The sequence below is a fragment of the Tursiops truncatus genome, chromosome 15 (genome assembly GCF_011762595.2).
Source record: "Tursiops truncatus isolate mTurTru1 chromosome 15, mTurTru1.mat.Y, whole genome shotgun sequence".
Taxonomy (NCBI): domain Eukaryota; kingdom Metazoa; phylum Chordata; class Mammalia; order Artiodactyla; family Delphinidae; genus Tursiops; species Tursiops truncatus.
The window spans coordinates 14,903,321-14,927,637 of NC_047048.1; the positions used below are offsets into that span (position 1 = coordinate 14,903,321).

General features: G+C 40.6%; 1 protein-coding gene across 10 annotated transcripts in view; it reads left to right on the forward strand.

The window, feature by feature from the left end:
* PSPH (phosphoserine phosphatase) overlaps positions 1-24,317 on the forward strand; it is a 49,097-nt gene that overhangs the window by 17,482 nt on the left and 7,298 nt on the right. For 6 of the 10 annotated variants that reach the window (XM_073792074.1, XM_073792077.1, XM_073792079.1 and 3 more), the window contains 2 exons: positions 6,625-6,751; positions 11,630-11,684. The gene's annotated coding sequence lies outside the window, so the exon portion shown is untranslated. The other 4 variants (XM_073792075.1, XM_019922001.3, XM_073792078.1 and 1 more) reach the window with 3 other exon arrangements.

The following is a 24,317-nucleotide window of genomic DNA, read 5'->3' on the forward strand; positions in this document are numbered from 1 at the left end:
ATTGAGATGATCATATGGTTTTTCTCCTTCAATTTATTAATATGGTGTATCACGTTGATTGATTTGCGTATATTGAAGAATCCTTGCATTCCTGGAATAAACCCCACTTGATCATGGTGTATGATCCTTTTAATGTGCTGTTGGATTCTGTTTGCTAGTATTTTGTTGAGGAGTTTTGCATATATGTTCATCAGTGATATTGGCCTGTAGTTTTCTTTCTTGTCTGGTTTTGGTATCAAGGTGATGTTGGCCTCGTAGAATGAGTCTGGGAGTGTTCCTCCCTCTGCTATATTTTGGAAGAGTTTGAGGAGGATAGTTGTTAGCTCTTCTCTAAATGTTTGATAGGGCTTCCCTGGTGGCTGTCCTTTCTCCACTGTACATTCCTGCCTCCTTTATCATATTTTGATCATTCTTTATATATTTATGTTAATTGGAATTCTACTGTACGGAAGATCTTTCCCTTCTCCCCTTCTCTCAAGGATTCTTGTTTTATTCTTAGATTGTAGTCAGTTATAGTCTTTATTTTGATACTCAAATTAGGAGCTCTTCAAGTTGGCTCTTTTGTTTTTTGACTTGTCCCCATCATTTTCTGAGCACTTTACTTTCTGGAAGCACAGTATAAAATGTTCCAAACGCATCTTGTATTTTCTTAGCCCCAGCCATGAAACCAGCCATTTCTCCAAAGAGCTCTGGACTTCTTATTGGTTAATCGTATTTGGAAAGTAATATCTGGATGCTAGGTATGCTTACTGCTACTAGGGTGTCATTGCCACTAGACCCTCTCAGCAGAATATTTGTATGAACACATACACGTCTATATCTGTCTGCATATATACAAAAACCATCCATTTATACTCATACTTTCAATTCTAATCCAATACCACAAGGTTCATTCTAGTGCTTCTGCTTTCCTTATTTGTAACTTCTTTATACAACAGTGAGAAATCATTCAGTATAGTTTTTGTTTTGTTTTGTTTTTTGCGGTACATGGGCCTCTCACTGTTGTGGCCTCTCCCGTTGCGGAGCACAGGCTCCGGACGCGCAGGCTCAGTGGCCATGGCTCACGGTCCCAGCCACTCTGCGGCATGTGGGATCTTCCCGGACCGGGGCACGAACCCGTGTCCCCTGCATCGGCAGGCGGACTCTCAACCACTGCACCACCAGGGAAGCCCCATTCAGTATAGTTTTAATTTGCATTTCATGTAAGTGAAATTGAGCTTCTTTCCTATGTTTTAAAGCCATTTGTTTTTCTTTATCTGAGCACTGACTGTACATCTTCTCTCATTTTTCTATGGATTATTGGTCTTGTTCTTTTTTCTAGAACTTCTTTTTATATTAGGGAAATTAGTTCTGCAAATATTTTTTTCTCACTTCATGATTTGTCTTTTTTAAAAAATAAATAAATAAATAAATAAATAAATAAATTTTTGGCTGCATAGGTCTTCGTTGCTGTGCCACCAGGGAAGTCCCATTGTGTTTTTAAATATCAAGGCAGAATGTATACTCAGTCACAGCTTTCATTTCTTCTGTGGCCAACAGTTTTCTAGTTTTCTAGTGTGTATTTTTTGTCTATGGGTAAGATTATCTGCTCTTTTCTACCATTTTAATAGTAATTTTGTATGAAAGATTGCATTAGACTGCATAACAAAATACCACAGACTGGGTGGCTTAAAAAATAAAATTTTTTTCCCTCAAAGCTCTGCAGCCTAGAAGTCCAAGATCAAGGTGTCGGCAGGTTTGGTTTCTTCTGAGGCCACTCTCCTTGGCTTGCAGATGGCTGCCTTGTCACTGTGGCCTCACATAGTTTTTGTTCTGTGCACACTTGCATTTCTGGCATCCAAATTTTCTCTTTTTATTAGGACCCCAGTCAAATTAGTTTAGGGCTCAATCTAAAGAACTCATTTTAAATTAATCATTTCTTTAAAGACCTTATCTCCAAATAGAGTCACATTCTGAGGTACTAGGCGTTAGAACTTCAGCATACAAACTTCTGGGGTACACAGTTCATCTCATAACAAAGGTGTTTGTCACTTTCTTCTTTCTTTTTTTTTTTAACATCTTTGTTGGAGTATAATCACTTTACAATGGTGTGTTATTTTCTGCTGTATCACAAAGTGAATCAGCTATACGTATACATATATCCCCATATCCCCTCCCTCTTGCGTCTCCCTCCCACTCTCCCTATCCCACCCCTCTAGGTGGTCACAAAGCACCAAGCTGATCTCCCTGTGCTACGCGGCTGCCTCCCACTAGCTATCTGTTTTACATTTGGTAGTGTATATATGTCCATGCCACTCTCTCACTTCGTCCCAGCTTACCTTTCTTCTTTCGTTTTTTAATCCATTATTAAATGAATTGTGTTTTCCAACCATTTTCAAGTGTCTTCTGTGAAGGAAGAGCAAGAGAGACCAAGGTAGTTTTCCAGATTTCACAGTGCAAAGGTTTTCAGGTGCCACGATCAGACTGTCTCATTCTATGTGGCCCTTTTTGTAGTTTTTGTGTAGCCCTGCTTTCTTTGCTTCTCTATTCTAAACAGGGCTTTTGCCCCAGACCTGTGCTCTCTGGCATCATCACTAGTCATTGCACACAGGAAACATAGCCCCTGGATTTTAGGTGAGCTCTTTATCTACTTTCTGAGATTTTCATATCTGAGTTTCCCAGACATTCTTTTGGACATTCTGTACCTCCTCTTTCTACTATGTTCCCTATAGCTTTAACCCAACCTCAGTTCTTTTTATCTCTACTTCTGCTCTGATTGTTTAGAACAACAAACATTTTCACTTTCACATGAACTTCTCATCCTCAGTGAATCTATTTTCTCATCCTCTGGGAGTCTGTTTTTGCTGGTGTTTTCTGGGATCTGCTGCTGGCTGTTTCCCTTAAACACTCCAAGAGTCTCAGTCATATGACATTCAGTCATACATAACTGCAGTACCTATATCATAATCATTTCACTTTGTAATGTAAAATTTCCCCATTTTTCTACATTATAAAGATAGCTGTATATTTTCCCTAATGCCAAAGATAATACATAATGCATAATCATGTAGAAAGTTCAAGTCATACAAAAGAGTACAAGGAAGAATGAAAATCATTGAGAGGCAACTAAACATTTTGGTAAACATTCCAAACATCTCTCAGTTATACACAGATTTATAAGAATAAGCTCATACTATATATGCTGTTTTGTATTCTGCATGTTTATTCAATAATATGTCCCAAAATTCTTCTTTGTCAATAGATATAGATTTACACCATTTTTTAAATGATCAGAATTTATTCTTCCAAGCAACTATTATGACCTAAGAGAAGTTACTTTAAATATATTTAAAAATTTTATTGAAGTATAGTTGATATACAATGTTGTGTTAATTTCTGCTGTACAGCAACACGATTCAGTTATACGTATATATATTCTTTTTCATATTCTTTTCCATTATGATTTATCACAGGATATTGAATATAGTTCTCTGTGCTACACAGTAGAACCTTGTTGTTTATCCATCCTATATATAATAGTTTGCATCTGCTAATCCCAAACTCCCAATCCTTCCCTCCCCCCCCCCCTTGGCAACTACAAGTCTGTTCTCTATATCTGCGAAACCAAATAAAGTAGAAAGGTAAATTCTTCATTCCTTTTACTCCCCAGGATTAACTACTCCCCAGAATTAACAACTATATGCAGACATAGACATATAATCATATACCGCACATGTTTATACACATACACAGAGTTTTCTTTGTTCAAAAATGGGAATTAAGGGCTTCCCTGGTGGCGCAGTAGTTGAGAGTCCGCCTGCCGTTGCAGGGGATACGGGTTCATGCCCCGGTCCGGGAAGATCCCACATGCCGCAAAGCGGCTGGGCCCGTGAGCCATGGCCGCTGAGCCTGCGCGTCCGGAACCTGTGCTCCGCAACGGGAGAGGCCACAACAGTGAGACGCCCGCATACCGCAACAAAAAAAAAAAAAAAAAAAAAAAGGGAATTAAGCTATATATAATGTTCTGCAACCTGCTTTATTTACATGACATATCATGGACATATTTTCAGGGTGTGACATTTTGAATGTCAATGTTTACATTAAATTGTATTTTTTCTTTAAGTATATTCTTTTAAAATGTTTATGATGTTTTAATATATTGGCATTTAATGTACTGATATAAAATATTACATGTATTATAAAATCTTTTATATATACACAGATACAAAAAAAGTCCTGTATATGCACTGCCCTTAAAATAAAGGAACACTGTCAATACCATTAAAGAACTAAGTCTATTTATACTCTCTTTCCAGTCTTATTTCCTTTTCTGTCCCTCGAGGTAAGTACCATTCTGAATTTTATGTTATGAGTTATTATTTACGATATTAAGTGATATTATCTTTTTAAAGTTTCCAGTCAATGACTATTTATATATATACAGTACTGCTGTGAATATTCTCCCATGTGACTCTCAGTACTCATGTATGAGAGTTTCTTCTGAGTGCATTCTTTTTTTTTTTTTTTTTTTTGCGGTACGCGGGCCTCTTGTGGCCTCTCCCGTTGCGGAGCACAGGCTCCGGACGCGCAGGCTCAGCGGCCATGGCTCACAGGCCCAGCCGCTACGCGGCATGTGGGATCTTCCCAGACCGGGTCACGAGCCTGCGCCCCCTGCATCGGCAGGTGGACTCTCAACCACTGTGCCACCAGGAAAGCCCCCTGAGTGCATTCTTGAGGTGGAATTGCTGGGTCATAGAAAATGTGCAGGTTCAATATTGCTCAATAATACTATATTGTTTTCTAGAGTGACTGTTCCAACATTCTCTATTTTAGAAGGCTATTTTATTAGCACTGAATTACTTTTTTAAAAAAATAGTACTTGATTCTAACATAGTTAATCATTAGAAAATTTGTTAGCTTATAAAAATGTGATCTATAGAAAACCTTTCAGGAACACTAGTATTACTTGTATTACTTTTTAATAGCCAGTTATGATTAAAACTTCGCAAAATAACTTGCTAATGTTTTGATTATGGCTTCATTATACTACATTGTATTTGGTTTAGGTGTGCTATTTAACATATTCCAGAGGAACAACAATAAGCATATTAAAATCTGTTTATATAGTTATGCCTTGTCTGATTGTTACATGTATTACTTCCTGATTGTTATATGTATCTGTGACCACCCATTAGCTTCCTCTGGATAACATTTTTTTTTTTTTAATGGTATGTGTTCTATCTAAACAGTGCCTACAACACTGCCACCTCACACCCACAAGTGTTAATACAGGTGTAAATGTGAGGTGGGTACAGGGACCGTAAATAGCTGACAGATTTTATTTGGTATATTTTATCTGAAATCTATTTAATATTAAACATCTATGAAATATGAATAATAGCAAAAATGAACTTTTACTGCTTCACATTTATTGTACTTGGGTTTCTTTTCCTCTTGAAATAAATTCTCAGTTACCATTTTATACTTATATACAAGTAAATATTTGGTGTTTAACATCTTGTTTCTTTTATTATACTTATTTTTAAATTACTTATCATAAAATATAAACAAGTTCTTGACTAGACTGTTATTTTAGACCCCTTTATTTTGCCCTTCCCTACTAGTTGTATAATCTTTTACCTCATATTTCAAAACATCAAAATTCCTCCTTTCCATCCTTCATCAAAACCATCTCTGGCAGATCTGGGGAGAAATTAAACCGGGTGTGCCCCAAACCTGCAAACATTTTCTTACTAATGAAATCTGAGAACATTGAACTTCAAAGGCACATGTGACCACGGAGCATCAGGACTTTTGTTTCTGGATAGAATTGTGTTTTTTGAGGGGTCCTGTAGCAAAGGGCAGGGATGCTGTGACCGAGCGAGTCTTGCTCCAGCAATTGCATCCTCTCTGCCTGAATGACCAGTTTTGGAAGGAGCCTGCAAACATGACTGTCAGTACCTGAGGTTTCAGGTTGTGTTTTAGGGTAGGACCTCACTGCCCAGCTCCAGCCAGCTGTACCCAAAAGTAAATGTTTGGGGGCAATCACTTATTTATTGTAGTGAACATAAAAGTAGCTGGGCAGGTGACACCTAGAAGAAAATAAGATGACAAAAAAAAATGTGCAAAGACTCATTTCGTTACTCACGGTTTTTTGCATTTGCGAATGTAAGTAGTTTTTGAAGTTCTCTTGGGACTTACATTCCTACAACAGCATAAAGCCAAACGTGGATTTCAAAAAAGGTCCCTAAGGGGCTTTCGTTAAGTGCAAAATCAGTGCAGAGGTCCCTCGCTCCTCTCACGTACTCTTATCCCAAGTGGTGGTGGCGGTGGGGAGCGCTTGAGTAGCACGCAAGCTCTTTTGTTCCTCCTCCGCAAAGTAGAGGTGGTGTGGCCCGAGGCTTTGCGGGATAGCGTCCCCCGCGGAGTTCAAGTCTAGATCCGCCAGCGCTGAGCCCCCGGAGGGAGGAGGGGGCGGGCTCAGGGAGTCCCTCCTTCGGGGGCGGGGCCAAGGGCTGCCCGGCCCTGCAGAGCGGAGGTCTACGGGCTCCAGTTTAGTAAAGCGCATGCAAACCCCGCCAGAAGCCACCGCACTTATCAGCAGATCTCATGATTGTTTGGTAAAGGCTCTGCGGGTCTACACAGGTCACCTCCCTCGGAACTCCGCGACTCCACGTCGGAGCCAGCCCTCGGCCCCCCGCAGTCGGACGGTTACAGCCGCGGGAGACCTGGAGGCGGTGGCAGCGGCCCAGGAACTAGCAGCAGCGCCCGGGTAAGTCTGGGCATGTGTTTATCTGTCCGTGTGCCCAACTTTCTGATTACCGGTCTGCCTGTCCTACACCCAGGGCCTCTGTGATTCTACATTTATTTTCCTTAATCGGGATAGATAAAATATTTCATGGGATTCCAAGGCTTTTTTTTATCCGTTTACTTTTGAATGGTTTTCACTTGTTTTATCCCAGTGCTGCCTGTTACCAAACAGCATGAATGAATGATGCAATCCTACATAGGGGGAGTCATCAGTACAAGAGTAGGAAAATCTCCAGAATTTAGAGTTGCAGTGTCTGACTTCATCAACTTCTTTACCATTAGAATTAGAATTTTAAATATGTATTTACCAGATACATTGTTGTAAAGGTAGAGCTTCAAGCTGGGAATTAAATAACTAATTCTTCTATTCATTAAACTTATGTACTATGTTTTCTTTATATGTGACTTGCACGTTGTGTTTACTCTTTAAATATTTGACTGACCGGTATTTGAATGAGGATCAGGGAAGAAAAATTAAATCCAGGATTTCTATATGTTATTACAACTGCCTGGTGTGTTTTCAATATAATGATTATAGTCCTGTCACTTTCATGTTGGGAAACAAAGTAGTCAGGACGTTTTAAGTTTTCAGTTTATTTGATACATGCCTAATAACTTTTTAAGCTAATGTTTTATTGATGTATAATTTAATGCAATAATATGTACCCATTTTAGGTGTACATTTTGATGAATTTTGACAGTGTTGTACACACTTATAATCACCACCACAATAAAACACTTCCATCACCCTTAAGTTTCCTAGGGCCTCTTTGCAGTCAGACACCCCCACTCCTAGCCCTACTGGCCTGCTTTTTGTCATAATAGCATTTGTTTGTATTTTCTAGGGTTTCATATAAACAGAATCATATTGTACGTACTCTTTTGTGTCTGGCTTCTTCTGGTCAATATAATGTTTTCTATATTTATTCATGTTACAGCATCATTAGTAATTCGTATCTTTTTATTGCTGAGTAGTGTTCTATTCTAGGGATGTAACACACTGTGTTTATCCATTTATCTGTTGGTGGTCATTCTAGTTTTGGACTATCATGAATAAAGCTGCTTTGAATATGTTTTTTGTTTTTTTACATACATCTATTTATTTATTTATTGGCCACACCACATGGCACATGGTATCTTAGTTCCCCAAACATGGATCACACCCATTCCCCCTGCATTGGAAGTGTGGAATCTTCACCACTGGACCACCAAGGAAGTCCCATCCCTTAGCTGCTTCTTTTTTTTAAATATATATTTTTAATTAATTAATTAATTTTTGCCTATGTTGGGTCTTCCTTGCTGCTCGCGGACTTTCTCTAGTTGCAGCGAGTGGGGGCTACTCTTTGTTGCAGTGTGCAGGCTTCTCATTGAGGTGGCTTCTCTTGTTGAGGAGCACAGGGCTCTAGGCACTCGGGCTTCGGTAGTTGTGGTTCACGGGCTTAGTTGCTCCCCGGCATGTGGGATCTTCCCAGACCAGGGCTCGAATCCATGTCCCCTGCATTGGCAGGCGGATTCTTAACCACTGCGCCACCAGGGAAGTCCCTGAATATGTTTTCATTTCACTTGAATAAATCTCCAGGAGTGGGATTGCTGACTCTTACGGTAGGTAAATGTTTAATTTCGTAAGGAACTGCCAAACTGTTTTCCATAGTGGTTGTACCATTTTACATCCCCACCAGCAACGTATAAGAGTTCCAGTTGTTCCATATCCTCACCAATACATGGTATTGTCAGTCTTTTTTATTTTTGTTATTCTTTTGAGTTTATTTGCACATCTTTTTTGAAATATCTATTGTTTATATTTTAATGGGTTGTTTGTTTTATTGAGTTGTAAGTGTTCTTTATTCTAGATACAACTCCTCTATCAAATATATGTATTGTGAATACTTTCTCCCATTCTGCGACTTGCCTTTTTTTCTCTTTCTTTCTCCCCCCCCCCGCCGCCATAATGGTGTCTTTTGAAAAGCAGAAGTTTTTAATTTTGATGAAGGCCAATTTATCACTTTTTTCCTTTTATTATTCATGCTATTTGGGTTTTATTTGAGAAAATTTTGCCTACCTTAAGGTTGTTCTATTAGTATCTATTGCTGCATAATAAATTATCCCAAAACTCAGCAGCTTAAAATGACAAACGTTTATTTTCTCACTTTCTGTGGGTCAGAAATCTGGGAGCAGCTTAGCTGGGTGGTTCTGGTTTAGGGTCTCTTAAGAGGTTGCAGTTGGCCAAGGTCAACTTATCTGAACACTTTATTGGGGGAGGATCTGCTTCCTAGAGCACTCACCTGGTTATTGGCAGGATTCAATTCCCTGAGGGCTGTTAGACTGAGGTCCTTAGTTCCTCACTGGCTGTTTGCTGGACGTCCCCTCAGTTCTGCCACATGGGCCTCTCATTGGGCAGCTACCAACATGGTAGCTGCCTTACCCCAGAGCAAGGAGTGGGGGTGCTGGGGCAAGATGGAAGCCACATTCCTTTTTTTTTCCTTTTTTGAGATTAACTCACTTTTTTATTATTTTATTTTATTTTTTGGCCTCACTGTGTGGCATGTAGGATCTTAGTTCCCCGACCAGGGATTGAACCCAGGCCCCAGCAGTGAAAGTGCCGAGTCCTAACCACTGGACTGCCAGGGAATTCCCTGAGATTAACTCACTATAAAAAAAAACCACTTTTATAATATTTTTAAATTAGAAATAATTATGGATTCACAGAAGGCTGCAAAGAAATATACAGGGAAATCTCATGCATTCCTCCTTCCTCCATGTCCCTTCCCCCGAAGACAACATCTCAAGGAACTGACATTGGCACAATCCATAGAGCTCGTTCAGACCTCACAGTTATACACACACTCATTTGTGTCAGTCTAATTTTGCAAGTGATATCCTATCACCTCTGCCTCACTCTATTCACTGGAAGAGAGTCACTATACCCAGCTCACTCTCAAGGGTAGGGGGTTACAGATGGGTTGGGATAGCAGGAAGTCGGTTCACTAGGTTTTTTGGAATTTTTGTTTTTTGGCCTCACTGTGTGGCTTGTGGGATCTTAGTTCCCTGACCAGAAATGGAACCCAGGCCCCCCTGCAGTGGAAGCACAGAGTCCTAAACACTGGACCACCAGGGAATTCCCACTAGGGGCCATTTTAGAGGCTGCCTACCACAGGTGTGCAATTTTCCTCCTGTGTTTTAGAAGTCTTATAGTTTTAGCTTTTGTGTTTAGGTCTTGATTCATTTGGAGTTAATTTTTGGCATTGGACTACAAGTTGGGGAAGAATATACATTAGATTTCTATATTTTATTAAAACTACCAGGTAGGATTCCAATATAATAACGATCAGAGTCTTGTCATTTTCATGCTGGTGAAACAAGGGATGTCTTAAATTTTCACATGATCTAATACATGCCCAATTTAAAAAAAAAAAAAGGCCAGTAACAAAGTATGAATTCTAAATTAGAGAAATAGAGCGGGCCTTTATAATTAAACCAATGGATCAAGAATAAACTCTATTAAAGAAGCAAATTGGAAATATTCCTTTTCTTGTCATGCCATTCCGGGCAGTGGGTTCTCCTTAAGAGAGCAGCTTCTGGGGAGGTTTGCTAGGGTGCAGCTCTCGCTGGCCTGCAGGGGAGTGGGATTCAGAACACCTGCAGAAGCCAGTCGTGCTCAGCAGAGTGGGAAAGAAACGCTAGACTTGCATGCTCAGGTACGAGGCTTTGAGTACACTTTGTAATCTTCCTCCTTCACAGGAGTATTATCCTGTGTGACTCCGCTGAGAGAAGGGTACACCGAACCCTTTCTGAGTTCAGTGAGGACCGTATTCGAACCTTCCAAATGATTTATTTCCATTCTGGCTTCCTTCCTTTGTCAACCTCTACTTTGCTTTTTCTTGCCGCTTGTTCTTAACTATTTCTTTTTATCTCTTTTTTTCTTCTGAGATTTAGCACCTTTATCCACTTTTTTTTTTTTTTTTTTGCTGCTTTGGGTTTTCGTTGCTGCGTGCAGGCTTTCTCTAGTTGTGGCAAATGGGGGCTGCTCTTCGTTGCGGTGCTCGGGCTTCTCATTGCAGTGGCTTGTTGTGGAGCATGGGCTCTAGGCATGTATGCTTCAGTAGTTGCGGCACCTGGGCTCTAGAGTGCAGGCTCAGTAGTAGTGGCGCATGGCCTTAGTTGCTCTGCGGCATGTGAGGTCTTCCCGGACCAGGGCTCGAACCCATGTCCCCTGCATTGGCAGGTGGATTCTTAACCACTGCGCCACCAGGGAAGTCCCTATCCACTTCTATTTACAGTTTAAATGATGAGGATTATAATTTGAAGTTGTTGGCTTCGTTCCCTCGTTACTGGGCAACAGGATTCCCCTCTGACTATTCTTGGAATGTTGTTGACTTTCCTCATTTTGAAGACAGCAGGGACCGTTTTGTAGAGCCTGTAATGGACCTGTGTTGGCTTCTCTGTATTTGTATTATGTTTTCCCAGTAGATCCTCTTTCCCTTTCTCTCTCCTTCCCTTGCCTTTGAGCCTTGCTAATCAGGTGTAGGTGATTTCCTATCAGACTCGAAGCTTTTGCAGAATTAAAGCCACAGAAGAGTGTTTCCTCCTTTGCGTGCTTCAAGGAGACAGAAGTGAAGGGCTTCCCAGGGGAAGCAGTCTTAGGAGACTTTGCACCTGACCCTCCTTTGTACCGGTCCTGCTAGGAGGGACAGTGAAGCTAGACAGTCTCCTCTTTCTTCTCCTATGTCTGGACCTTGATGTTCATGTCCCCATTTTTTTCTAGGCTCTTGCTCTTGCAGAACTCACAAGATCTCTCTTAAAGAAATTTGTAGTCAGAACTTTATGCTGTGTTTTTATTCAGGAAAGAAGCAGAAAGAGAAGAGTATTGTCTCCTAGGAATCCAGCCCTGGAGAAACGTGAGTCCAATTTATCTTCTGTTTTCATTGTCATTGTTGTATATTTATCAGTTAACAGTTTAATATTCACTGAATAAAAAAAAATTTTCTGCTGTAACCTATGTGGCATGCTTAAAAATCTCAGGTTCCCCGAGGAATAGCTGTTCTTTTTTATCATAAAATATACTGTAATGCATTGACCAGAAACCATAGTCCTAGTTACAGGAATGCTCTTTGACTCTCCTCTGATTCAGAAACTCTCAGACTCCATTGGGCATTGTTTCACTGCTTGGAGGGCCCCAAACAGACTCACCCCTAAGACCAAAGCCACCCCAGGTGACGCCCATCTAAGCCCAGGAAGCTTTGCTCTGTCGGCTTCCTCAACCTCTGTACCAGCTTATATTTGTTCTTACACAGGTGAAGGTAAGAGGTCAATCCCAGCAAAAGGGGAAGTTGGTGAAGGTGATCTTAGATGCCTCTTTCAAGATACTTAGATGGAGAAGTTGGAAGAGAGTTTGGATGAGCAAGTTTTTCTCCTTTTATCTAAAACCAGACCTCCTAAGTTTGGCCATGAAGGAAAACTTGTTTTTATACTTTTGGAGCTGGGGGTGAGAAGGGGTTGTCAGCTGTGGCTTCTTTACCAGTTGGCCCTCTGCTTCCCCAAGATGGACCTGCTTGAGGTCGGGTGGGCAGGAGTCCTGTCCTGAGACACAGAAGGCAGTGGTCCAGTGGTCGGGACCAGCCCTGGGAGCTGCCATGTCTAAGCACAGACCTTTCCACCAGGATTTCTTCCACCCCCGTCCTGTCCCCCTTCCTTGCAAGGGCCAGATGTGAGGGATCCAGAGTCCATTCTCCAGCAACGATTTTTCTAATGTACACAATTCACTTTGAAGCAACTGAACTTACTCAGCAGATTTCCCCTCTGTCCCCCGGAGCTATGAGAATTTTGACTTTGTATGAATCATGAGTCACTCCTGGTGGAGACAATGAAAAAAAGAGGGAACCAAAAGTGAATAAGGAGGCAGAGCATTTTACAGTGCGGGTTGGGAAGCGCTAAAGGAAGCTGAATTTGTTCTGCAGTCTAAGCAGGGGATTGAAACCCATGTAAGCTGAGGGGTGGAGGGCATATCCCCTGGCACGAGCATTTAGTGGGCAAAGTTAAGGTCATATAATCCAGCTCCATCTGCTAGGGAGGGCATGAAGAAAGAATCAGTCTTCCATGTAACTGCAATGTAATGTTTGTGTATGGCTGTTAGCATAACTGGCACCATCATGGACCCTCACAATTTCTCCTGTCCTTCCGCTGACCCTACCCAGGACTGTACTGTCCCTTTTGTACTGTCACTTCTCTGTCATCAAGGGCTTTGTAGTTAATAGACATTGTTTAATAATCATTAGGACCAGGTAGCCTCTATGCTCTGTTAGTCCCCAAACAATGATGAAAACCCTCCCCTGCTGTATTCCCGGCACCCACGAGACTACTTACCCATTCATAAATCTTGGCTTGGGAGTGCACGCCCTCTTTCCAAGCACCTACTCCCAAGCACTATAAAATTGTCCCAATGGCCCCTTGGTGGTGGGAAGTGCAGCTGCGAATGCTTCTGGATTGTTATCCACCCAATCCAGATCCCACCCTCTGAGTAAGTTACCTATGATAAACTGATCCATTGATTATACAGAGCTGCCTGCCTCATTTTTCGGTCTCAAGATGCCTTCTCAGTTTGGTGGGCACTTTTCATTCCCTCTGTCCTCCAATAGTTTGTCTCAAAAATCCTGTCTTTGGAACCAAAATCTGTCTTTGGAACCACAGTGCAACCCAGGATGCAGGTGTCAGCAATTCTGAGTCGTAAATCAGGACTAATGTTCATCTGGGTCTGTGAAAATCAGTCCTCACTTTATTTGAGGAAATGTACATTTCCTTTCATATTTGAGGCTCATGGTCTGGTTGAAGCTATTGCTGATATCAGTGGTTGGAAAGAGGCTAAAGGTGCTGGCTTTTCAAATGTGAGCAATAATGATTTGTCTGATCATCCCAACAAGACTGGGAACCTCTTGAAGATGGTGCGCATTCTGCATTGCCCAGGACTTGTGCTAGGCACAGAGAGGCACTGTAGATTGGCTTCATCTTCTTACATCTTTGAGGCTTCGGGAGCCTGTCAGTCATTCTCAGGAGTCTTGCCCATTCTCTGTTATTTGTGTTGCCTCCTGTACATTCTTTTTTTAAAATTTTTAAATTTAATTTAATTTTTTATACAGCAGGTTCTTATTAGTCATCAATTTTTTTTTTTTTTTTTTGCGGTACGCAGGCCTCTTACTGCTGTGGCCTCTCCCGTTGCGGAGCACAGGCTCCGGACGCGCAGGCCCAGCGGCCATGGCTCAAGGGCCCAGCCACTCCGTGGCATGTGGGATCCTCCCAGACCGGGACACGAACCCGTGTCCCCTGCATCGGCAGGCGGACTCTCAACCACTGCACCACCAGGGAAGCCCCAGTCATCAATTTTATACACATCACTGTATACATGTCAATCCCAATCACCCAGTTCATCACACCACCATCCCCATCCCCCCACGCTTTCCCCTCTTGGTGTCCATACGTTTGTTCTCTACATCTGTGTCTCAGTTTCTGCCCTGCAAACTGGTTCATCTGTACCATTTTTCTAGGTTCCACATACATGCATTAATATACGATATTTGTTTTTCTCTTTCTGACTTACTTCACTCTGTATGACAGTCTCTAGACTGTCACATCTCAACAAATGACGCAATTTCATTCCTTTTTATGGCTGAGTAATATTCCATTGTATATACGTACCACATCTTTTTATCCATTCATCTGTCGATGGGCATTTAGGTTACTTCCATGACCTGGCTATTGTAAATAGTGCTGCGGTGAATATTGGGGTGCATGTGTCTTTTTGAATTCTGGTTTTCTCTGGGTATATGCCCAGTAGTAGGATTGCTGGATCATATGGTAGTTCTATTTTTAGTTTTTTAAGGATCCTCCATACTGTTCTCCATAGTGGCTGTATCAATTTACATTCCCACCAACAGTGCAAGAGGGTTCCCTTTTCTCCACACAGTCTCCAGCATTTGTTTTTTGTAGATTTTCTGATGATGCCCATTCTAACTGGTGTGAGGTGATACCACATTGTAGTTTTGATTTACATTTCTCTAATAATTAGTGATGTTGAGCAGCTTTTCATGTGCTTTTTGGCCATCGGTATGTTCTCTTTGGAGACATGTCTATTTAGGTCTTCTGCCCATATTTGGATTGGGTTGTTTGTTTCTTTAATATTGAGCTGCATGAGGTGTTTATATAATTTGGAGATTAATCCTTTGTCCATTGATTTGTTTGCAAATATTTTCTCCCATTCTGAGGGTTATCTTTTCGTCTTGTTTATGGTTTCCTTTGCTATGCAAAAGCTTTTAAGTTTCATTAGGTCCCATTTGTTTATTTTTGTTTTTATTTCCATTACTCTAAGAGGTGGATCACAAAAGATCTTGCTGTGATTTATGTCAAAGAGTGTCTTTCCTATGTTTTCCTCTCAGAGTTTTAGTGTCCGGTCTTACATTTAGGTCTCTAATCCATTTTGAGTTTATTTTTGTGTATGGTGTTAGGGAGTGTTCTAATTTCCTTCTTTTACATGTAGCTCTCCAGTTTTCCCAGCACCACTTATTGAAGAGACTGTCTTTTCTCCATTGTATATCCTTGCCTCCTTTGTCATAGATTAGTTGACCATAGGTGTGTGGATTTATCTCTGGGCTTTCTATCTTGTTCCATTGATCTGTGTTTCTGTTTTTGTGCCAGTACCAAAATGTCTTGATTACTGTAGCTTTGTAGTATAGTCTGAAGTCAGGGAGTCTGATTCCTCCAGCTCCGTTTTTTTCCCTCAAGACTGCTTTGGCTATTTGGGGTCTTTTGTGTTTCCATACAAATTTTAAGATTTTTTGTTCTAGTTCCGTAAAAAATGTCATTGGTAATTTGATAGGGATTGCATTGAATCTGTAGATTGCTTTGGGTAGTATAGTCATTTTCACAATATTGATTCTTCCAATCCAAGAACATGGTATATCTCTCCATCTGTTGGTATCATCTTTAATTTCTTTCATCAGTGTCTTATAGTTTTCTGCATACAGGTCTTTTGTCTTCCTAGGTAGGTTTATTCCTAGGTATTTTATTCTTTTTGTTGCAATGGTAAATGGGAGTATTTCCTTAATTTCTCTTTCAGATTTTTCATCATTAGTGTATAGGAATGCAAGAGATTTCTTGCATTAATTTTGTATCCTGCAACTTTACCAAATTCATTGATTAGCTCTAGTAGTTTTCTGGTGGCATTTTTAGGATTCTCTATGTATAGTATCATGTCATCTGCAAACAGCGACAGTTTTACTTCTTCTTTTCCAATTTGTATTCCTTTTATTTCTTTTTCTTCTCTGATTGCCGTGACTAGGACTTCCAAAACTATGTTGAATAATAGTGGCGAGAGTGGACATCCTTGACTTGTTCCTGATCTTAGAGGAAATTCTTTCAGTTTTTCACCATTGAGAATGATGTTTCCTGTCGGTTTGTCGTATATGACCTTTATTATGTTGAGGTAGGTTCCCTCTGTGCCCACTTTCTGGAGAGTTTTTATCATAAATGGATGTTGAATTTTGTCAAAGGTTTTTTCTGCATCTATTGAGTTGATCATATGGTTTTTATTCTTCAGTTTGTTAATATTGTGTATCACATTGATTGATTTGCGTATATTGAAGAATCCTTGCATTCCTGGGATAAATCCCACTTGATCATGGTGTATGATCTGTTTAACGTGTTGTTGGATTCAGTTTGCTAGTATTTTGTTGAGGATTTTTGCATCTATATTCATCAGTGATACTGGTCTGTAATTTTCTTTCTTTTTTTTTTTTTTCTTTTTGCGGTATGCGGGCCTCTCACTGTTGTGGCCTCTCCCGTTCCGGAGCACAGGCTCCGGACGCGCAGGCTCAGTGGCCGTGGCTCACGGGCTCAGCCGCTCTGCGGCATGTGGGATCCTCCCGGACTGGGGCACGAACCCACGTCCCCTGCATCAGCAGGTGAACTCTCAACCACTGTGCCACCAGGGAAGCCCTAATTTTCTTTTTTTGTAGTATCTTTGTCTGGTTTTGGTATCAGGGTGATGGTGGCCTCATAGAATGAGTTTGGGAGTGTTCCTTCCTCTGCAATTTTTGGAAGAGTTTGAGAAGGATGGGTGTTATCTCTTCTCTAAATGTTTGATAGAATTCACCTGTGAAGCCATCTGGTCCTGCACTTTTGTTTGTTGAAAGATTTTTAATCACAGTTTAGTTGCATTACTTGTGATTGGTCTGTTCATATTTTCTATTTCTTCCTGGTTCAGTCTTGGAAGGTTATACCTTTCTAAGAATTCGTCCATTTCTTCCAGGTTGTCCATTTTAGTGGCATAGAGTTGCTTGTAGTAGTCTCTTAGGATGCTTTGTATTTCTGCAGTGTCTGTTGTAACTTCTCCTTTTTCATTTGTAATTTTATTGATTTGAGTCCTCTCCCTATTTTTCTTGATGAGTCTGGCTAATGATTTATCAATCTTGTTTATCTTCTCAAAGAACCAGCTTTTAGTTTTATTGATCTTTGCTATTGTTTTCTTTGTTTCTATTTCATTTATTTCTGCTCTGATCTTTATGATTTCTTTCCTTCTGCTCACTTTGCATTTTGTTTGTTCTTCTTTCTCTAGTTCCTTTAGGTGTAAGGTTAGATTGTTTATTTGAGATTTTTCTTGTTTCTTGAGGTAGGCTTGTATAGCTATAAACTTCCCTCTTAGAACTGCTTTTGCCACATCCCATATGTTTTGGATCATCGTTTTTTCATTGTCATTTGTCTCTAGGTATTTTTTGATTTCCTCTTTGATTTCTTCAGTGATCTCTTGGTTATTTAGTAACGTATTGTTTAGCCTCCACGTGTTTGTGTTTTTTACGTTTTTTTCCCTGTAATTCATTTCTAATCTCATAGTGTTGTGGTCAGAAAAGATGCTTGATACGATTTCAATTTTCTTAAATTTTCTGAGGCTTAATTTGTGACCCAAGATGTGATCTATCCTGGAGAATGTTCCATGTACACTTGAGAAGAAAGTGTAATCTGCTGTTTTTGGATGGAGTGTCCTATAAATATCAATGAAATCTATCTGGTCTATTGTGTCATTTAAAGCTTCTGTTTCCTTATTTATTTTCATTTTGGATGATCTGTCCATTGGTGTAAGTGAGGTGTTAAATTCCCCCACTATTATTGTGTTACTGTTGATTTCCTCTTTTATAGCTGTTAGCAGTTGCCTTATGGATTGAGGTGCTCCTATGTTGGGTGCATATGTATTTATAATTGTTATATCTTCTTCTTGGATTGATCCCTTGATCATTATGTAGTGTCCTTCGTTGTCTCTTGTAACATTCTTTATTTTAAAGTCTGTTTTATCTGATATGAGTATTGCTACTCCAGGTTTCTTTTGATTTCCATTTGCATGGAATATCTTTTTCCATCTCCTCAGTTTCAGTCTGTATGTGTCCCTAGGTCTGAAGTGGGTCTCTTGTATACCGCATATATATGGGTCTTGTTTTTGTATCCATTCAGCAAGCCTGTGTCTTTTGGTTGGAGCATTTAATCCATTCACGTCTAAGGTAATTATTGATATGTATGTTCCTATGACCATTTTCTTAATTGTTTTGTTTTTGTAGGTCCTTTTCTTCTTTTGTGTTTCCCACTTAGAGAAGTTCCTTTAGCATTTGTTGTAGAGCTGTTTTGGTGGTGCTGAATTCTCTTAGCTTTTGCTTGTCTGTAAAGCTTTTGATTTCTCCATCGAATCTGAATGAGATCCTTGCCGGGTAGAGTGATCTTGGTTGTAGTTTCTTCCCTTTCATCACTTTAAGTGTATCATGCCACTCCCTTCTGGCTTGTAGAGTTTCTGGGGAGAAATCAGCTGTTAACCTTATGGGAGTTCCCTTGTATGTTATTTGTTGTTTTTCCCTTGCTGCTTTCAATAATTTTCCTTTGTCTTTAATTTTTGCCAATTTGATTACTATGTGTCTTGGCGTGTTTCTCCTTCAGTTTATACTGTATGGAACTTGCTGCACTTCCTGGACTTGGGTGGCTATTTCCTTTCCCATGTTAGGGAAGTTTTTGACTATAATCTCTTCAAGTATTTTCTTGGGTCCTTTCTCTTCTCCTTCTGGGACCCCTATAATGTGAATGTTGTTGTGTTTAATGTTGTCCCAGAGGTCTCTTAGGCGGTCTTCCTTTCTTTTCATTCTTTTTTCTTTATTCTGTTCCACAGCAGTGAATTCCACCATTCTGTCTTCCAGGTCACTTATCCGTTCTTCTACCTCAGTTATTCTGCTATTGATTCCTTCTAGTGTAGTTTTCATTTTACTTATTGTTCATCTCTGTTTTCTGTTCTTTAATTCTTCTAGGTCTTTGTTAAACATTTCTTGCATCTTCTCGATCTTTGCCTCCATTCTTTTTCCAAGGTCCTGGATCATCTTCACTATCATTATTCTGAATTCTTTTTCTGGAAGGTTTTCTATCTCCACTTCATTTAGTTGTTTTTCTGGGGTTTTATCTTGATCCTTCATCTGGTACATAGCCCTCTGCCTTTTCATCTTGTCTCTCTGTGAATGTCGCCTCCTGTACATTCTTATAAGGTTCTTTAGCCTATTCCATTTGTCTCATTTTAGGTCCTCTAACATCATTTGTTTGTCTGTTGCTGGCTTTCTCTCCATTTACAAATGGCTCATTCTGCATGCTCAGTGGAACTGTGCTGCATTAAGCACTGCTTCTCTGCTGATAGACTTCTGTCTTCTAGGCTTTTATAGTGAGCCTGCTTAGCCATGTAATATTAGGTTAATTCCCTCTGGACCAGAGCCAGATGGGTGTTTCTGAGGCACAGAGAGTGGGATATGGAGCTCCTTGGGGTTCACTGGCTTGGTGGGAATTTGACAATTTATGAAACCTGTTTCTATCTGCTGGTCTTCCAAAGAATGGGCAGACTTTCTTCTTTCACTATTTCTCTAATAATTAGTGATGTTGAGAATCTTTTCACGTGCCTGTTGGCCATATGTATGTCTTCTTAGGGGACAGTCTGAATTCTTGCTGAAAGTCTTTGACATTTCCTGGGTCCATGTTACTTACTTTCTTCCTTCCTTCCTTCCTTCCTTCCTTCCTTCCTTCCTTCCTCCCTCCCTCCCTCCCTTTCTTTCTTTCTTTCACTGTGTTGGGTTTTCATTGATGCGCACGGGGTTTCTCTAGTTGCATAATTGCAGTGTGTGGGCTTCTCATTGTGGTGGCTTCTCTTGTTGTGGAGCATGGGTTCTAGGCACGTGGGCTCAGTAGTTGTGGCACACAGGCTTAGTTGCTTCCGTGGCATGTGGCATCTTCCCGGACCGGGGGTCAAACCCGTGTCCCCTGCATTGGCAGCCAGATTCTTGACCACTGCGCCACCAGGGGAGTCCCCACGTTACGTTCTTAACAATGTCTAACCTTATTTAATTCTGCTTAATTTATCCACCTCTTTTATATTGTCTCTGTGCATTTGAGACCCAAGTTTCAGTTCTTTGGCCATCATTTAGGAGCTGTATGACCTTGGGTAAAGCATTTAACTTCCTTATACCTCTATTAGTTAATCTGTGAAATGGATGTATTAATATTGTTCCTGCAGAAAGGCATGGGACTAGCCCCAGATAATGGCTTTGAGTTTCCTTCCAACTTCAGAATATATGATATTGATTCTGTTTCTCTGTTATAGTCATCATTGCTTGTTAACGATTTTAATTTTAGGGTAATAGCACACTAAATTGGAATTGTTTTATTGAGAATAGTAATCTACTCGATTCTCTGTTCTCAGGAACTGCTTAGATTCAACTCTAATTCATGAAACATTTAATTTTAGCACCCACTGTGCTGGAAACAGAAAAATAATTCAGTCAAGGTCCGTACCCTGAAGGAACTCATATTCTAGGAAGGGAATGGGAGTGATTAATTAATTCTCTGAGGGGGTTATGAAGGAGCTAGTACAGGGAAAATAATTTAATCTGAACCTTAAAGAATAAATAGGGATTTTCCCATTAGACATGAGTAATTAGGTGATTTCAGGCGGAGGGAACAGCATCTGCAAAGGTACAGAGAACTAAAAAATCATGACATGTTTAAGGAACAAGAAGTCCTCTGTATTCCTTGAGCATAAGGTGTGGGTGTGTGTATGTGAGTGTATGTGGGGGGAGAAGAGCAATGGGGAATAGATTGGTGAAATAGGATTCAAATCATGAAGGGCATAAATGAATAACAGAGACATTTTGTTAATTTATATGCTAATGATGAGGAATGGATGAGCAAGGGCATCAGGAGGTCTGATGTAATTAACCTGATTTGATTCTTCAGTCCTCAGCAGCCAAACCTGAACACAGGCAGGCATAGCAGTATAGTTAAAATTTAAGTGCAAATGACTATGTTAAAAAAGAAGTCTTTACCTTTAAAAAATACATACTGAAATATTTTTGTATGAAATGATGTGATTTGCTTTGAGATAAATCAGATTTATCTCAGAAGTGGAAGTGTGTGGGTATGAGATTGCGATTTGTAATAAACATATATTTGGTCCTGTCCCATTTCTGGCACAGAGCTCCTAAAACCCTTGGAATTTCCTGTGATGAGAGGGATAAAGATGTCTCTTATGTTAATGAGGTGACTTTTGGACCCACCTAAGGATGGGGGCTGTTTGCCATGAGAGCCAACCATGTGATTAGAGGGTTGGAACTTTTGGTCCCACTGCCCTGACCTCTAGGGAGGGAAGAGAGGCTGGAGGCTGAGCTTAGTCACCAATGACCAATGATTTAATCAATTATGCCCTTGTAATGAGTCCTCCATAAAAACCAAAAAGGACGGGGTTCGAAGAACTTCTAGGTTGGTGAACACATGGAACTTTGGGGAGAACAGCATGCCTGGAGAGGGCGTGGAAGCTCCATGCCCCTTTCCACATACCTTGCCCTGTACATTTCTTTCATCTGCTGTTCCTGAGTTATATCCTTTTAGAATAAATCTAGTAAAGTTCTGTGAGTCACTCTAACAAATTAATCAAACCCAAGGAGGGGGTTGTTGGAACCTCCAGTCTATAGCCGGTCAGTCAGAAGCACAGGTGATAATCTGGACTTGTGACTGACATCTGAAATTGTGTGTGTGTGTGTGTGTGTGTGCGCGTGTGTGTGTATGTGTGTTGGGGGTGGAGTGGGGTCAGTCTTGTGGGACTGAACCCTTAACCTGTGGAATCTGATGCTTTTCCTATGGGTAGATAGTGTCGGAATTGAGTTGAAATGTAGGATACCCTGCTGGTGTCTGAGAATTGCTTGGTAGTGTGGGAGCCCTATCCCCTCAATGTTGGAATTGGGGTGCAGAACCTTTTATAGTGGGGTGGATGAAGCAAGATTTGCTATGATTGTTGAAGCAGGATGATAAATACATGGAGTTCATGTATTTGTACTTTCTATTTTTGTATGCATTTGAAATTTGCCACAATAAAAAGTTAAAAAAATGGTTAGTTGTGGGTATGTAATTCAAAATGTTATCATTTATTCATTCATTCAACCTTCAGAATTAATTGAGCATCTACTCAAAAGAGGTTCAAAACAATAGGTGTTTTGGAAAATTTTGGATCTTAGTATAAAGAGCTTGCAATCCAAGAGTGGAGGTGTTATGCACATAACTCAATTTAAGGTAAGTTGGAATATTATGAATTCCATATCTTAAAAAAACAGATCTACATGAAGTACTGTGGAAGTTCTGGGGAGAGATTTTTTTGCAGCTCAGGGGAATCAGGGAAGACTTGATACTGAAGATGGCATTTGAGCTTTATTCATCCACTTAATTCAACAGATATTATTGAGTCCTACTGTATGCCGAATACTGTTCTCAGTCTTAAGGATCCAGCAGTGAACAAAGCTGACAAAGATCCTACTCTTGTGAAATTTACATCCTAATGGGAACAGATAGACAACATGTAACAAACATAAGTTTTATCGTGTGTTAGAAGATGAGAGATGTTACAGAAAAAAGAACACGTAACAAACATAAGTTTTATCGTGTGTTAGAAGATGAGAGATGTTACAGAAAAAAGAAGTAGGGCATCGTGAGGGAGGTTAGTAATGTTGGGGGTAAGGTTGGGGGGGGGTTACAATGGTAAACAGTGTGGTCAGGTTGACATTTGGGCAAACTCTTGCCAAGGGAATTGGCCAAGTGGATATTCGCGTGAAGAGCCTTCCCTCCGAGGGCACAGCTGGAGCAAAGGCCCTAAGTGGGGAGTCTGCCTCGTGTATTTGCAGAGCAGCAAGAGGACCAGCGAGGCTGGAGCAGAGTGAAGGAGGGGGAGACGAGTTGAAAATGAGGTCAGAGAAGTAACGGGGAGGGCATGGTGGTGGTGGTACCAGAGTTGGGGGGCAGACCTTCTAGGTAATCATAAGAACTTTGGTTTTTACTTTTAGTAAAATGAGGAGCCAGTGAAGGATTTTGAGCCAGAAGTGTAGCATGATTTGCTTATAGCTTACAGTGATTCTCTGGCTGTTATGTCGAGAGCAAATACTGGGGTGGGGACCTTTTAGGAGGCTTTTGGTATAATCTTGCCAAGAAACATTGGTGACTCAAGCTAGAACGATAGCAGTGGATGTGATGAGAAGTGGTCATATTTTAGTTAGAGCTTAAAGGCAGAACCAACAGCATTACCTGAAAGATTGGATGTGGGATTTGAGAGAAAGAGAAATGTCAAGGGTGACTAAAGAATGGAGTTGCCCTCAAGGGAGAGAAGGAAGGCTGCAAGAATGACAGTTTTCTGGGGGGAGGGAAGAGCGGCAGTTCAGTTTTGGACATGTTAAGTTTGGGATGTTTACCAAACATCTGAGTGGAAGTCAGGTAGGTAGTTGGAGTTTAGAGTTTGGGAGAGAAAACTGAGCTGCAGGTGTACATTTGGGAGTTACTGTCATAGAGACAGCATTTAAAGCCATGAGCCTGGATGAATTAATTCATCTAGGGAGTGAGTATAGGTAGAGAAGACCAGGGACGGACCATGGGCCATTTCAACATTAAGAGAACGGAAGAGAACCAACCAGCAAAGGAGCTTTTAGCCTCAAAGAGCCGATGATCTGTGAACCTGGGAAGTCAGTCCTCTAAGTTGAGGGGTGAGCTTGAACAAGAGCGTGATGCTGGGGGAAAAACAGATTGTTGATAACCAGGAGCAGATGTGTTTAGTATTCATGTTTTTTAAGAATAGTTTTCTGTTGAATGGAGGCTTATTCACATTTAGGTTGATAATGTTAGTGCAGAGTTTAAGATTCCATTATCTAACTGGATTCATTAATTTACCCTCCCTTGCCTATTTTTATTGGGTCTCTAATGAAACTCACATTTCCTGTTTGGAGTACTCTCTTGTAAGGGGTCAAACAAGGATCAACAATTTTTTTTGGTAAAGGGCCAGATAGTAAATATCTCAGGCTTTGCAGGCTGTACAGTCTCTGATGCAGCTACTCAACTTGTCTGTTGTAGTGGGGAAGCTGCTACAGGCACATAAACGATGAACATGGCTGTGTTCCAATAACGCTTGATTTCGGACACTGAATTTTGAATTTTATGTAATTTTC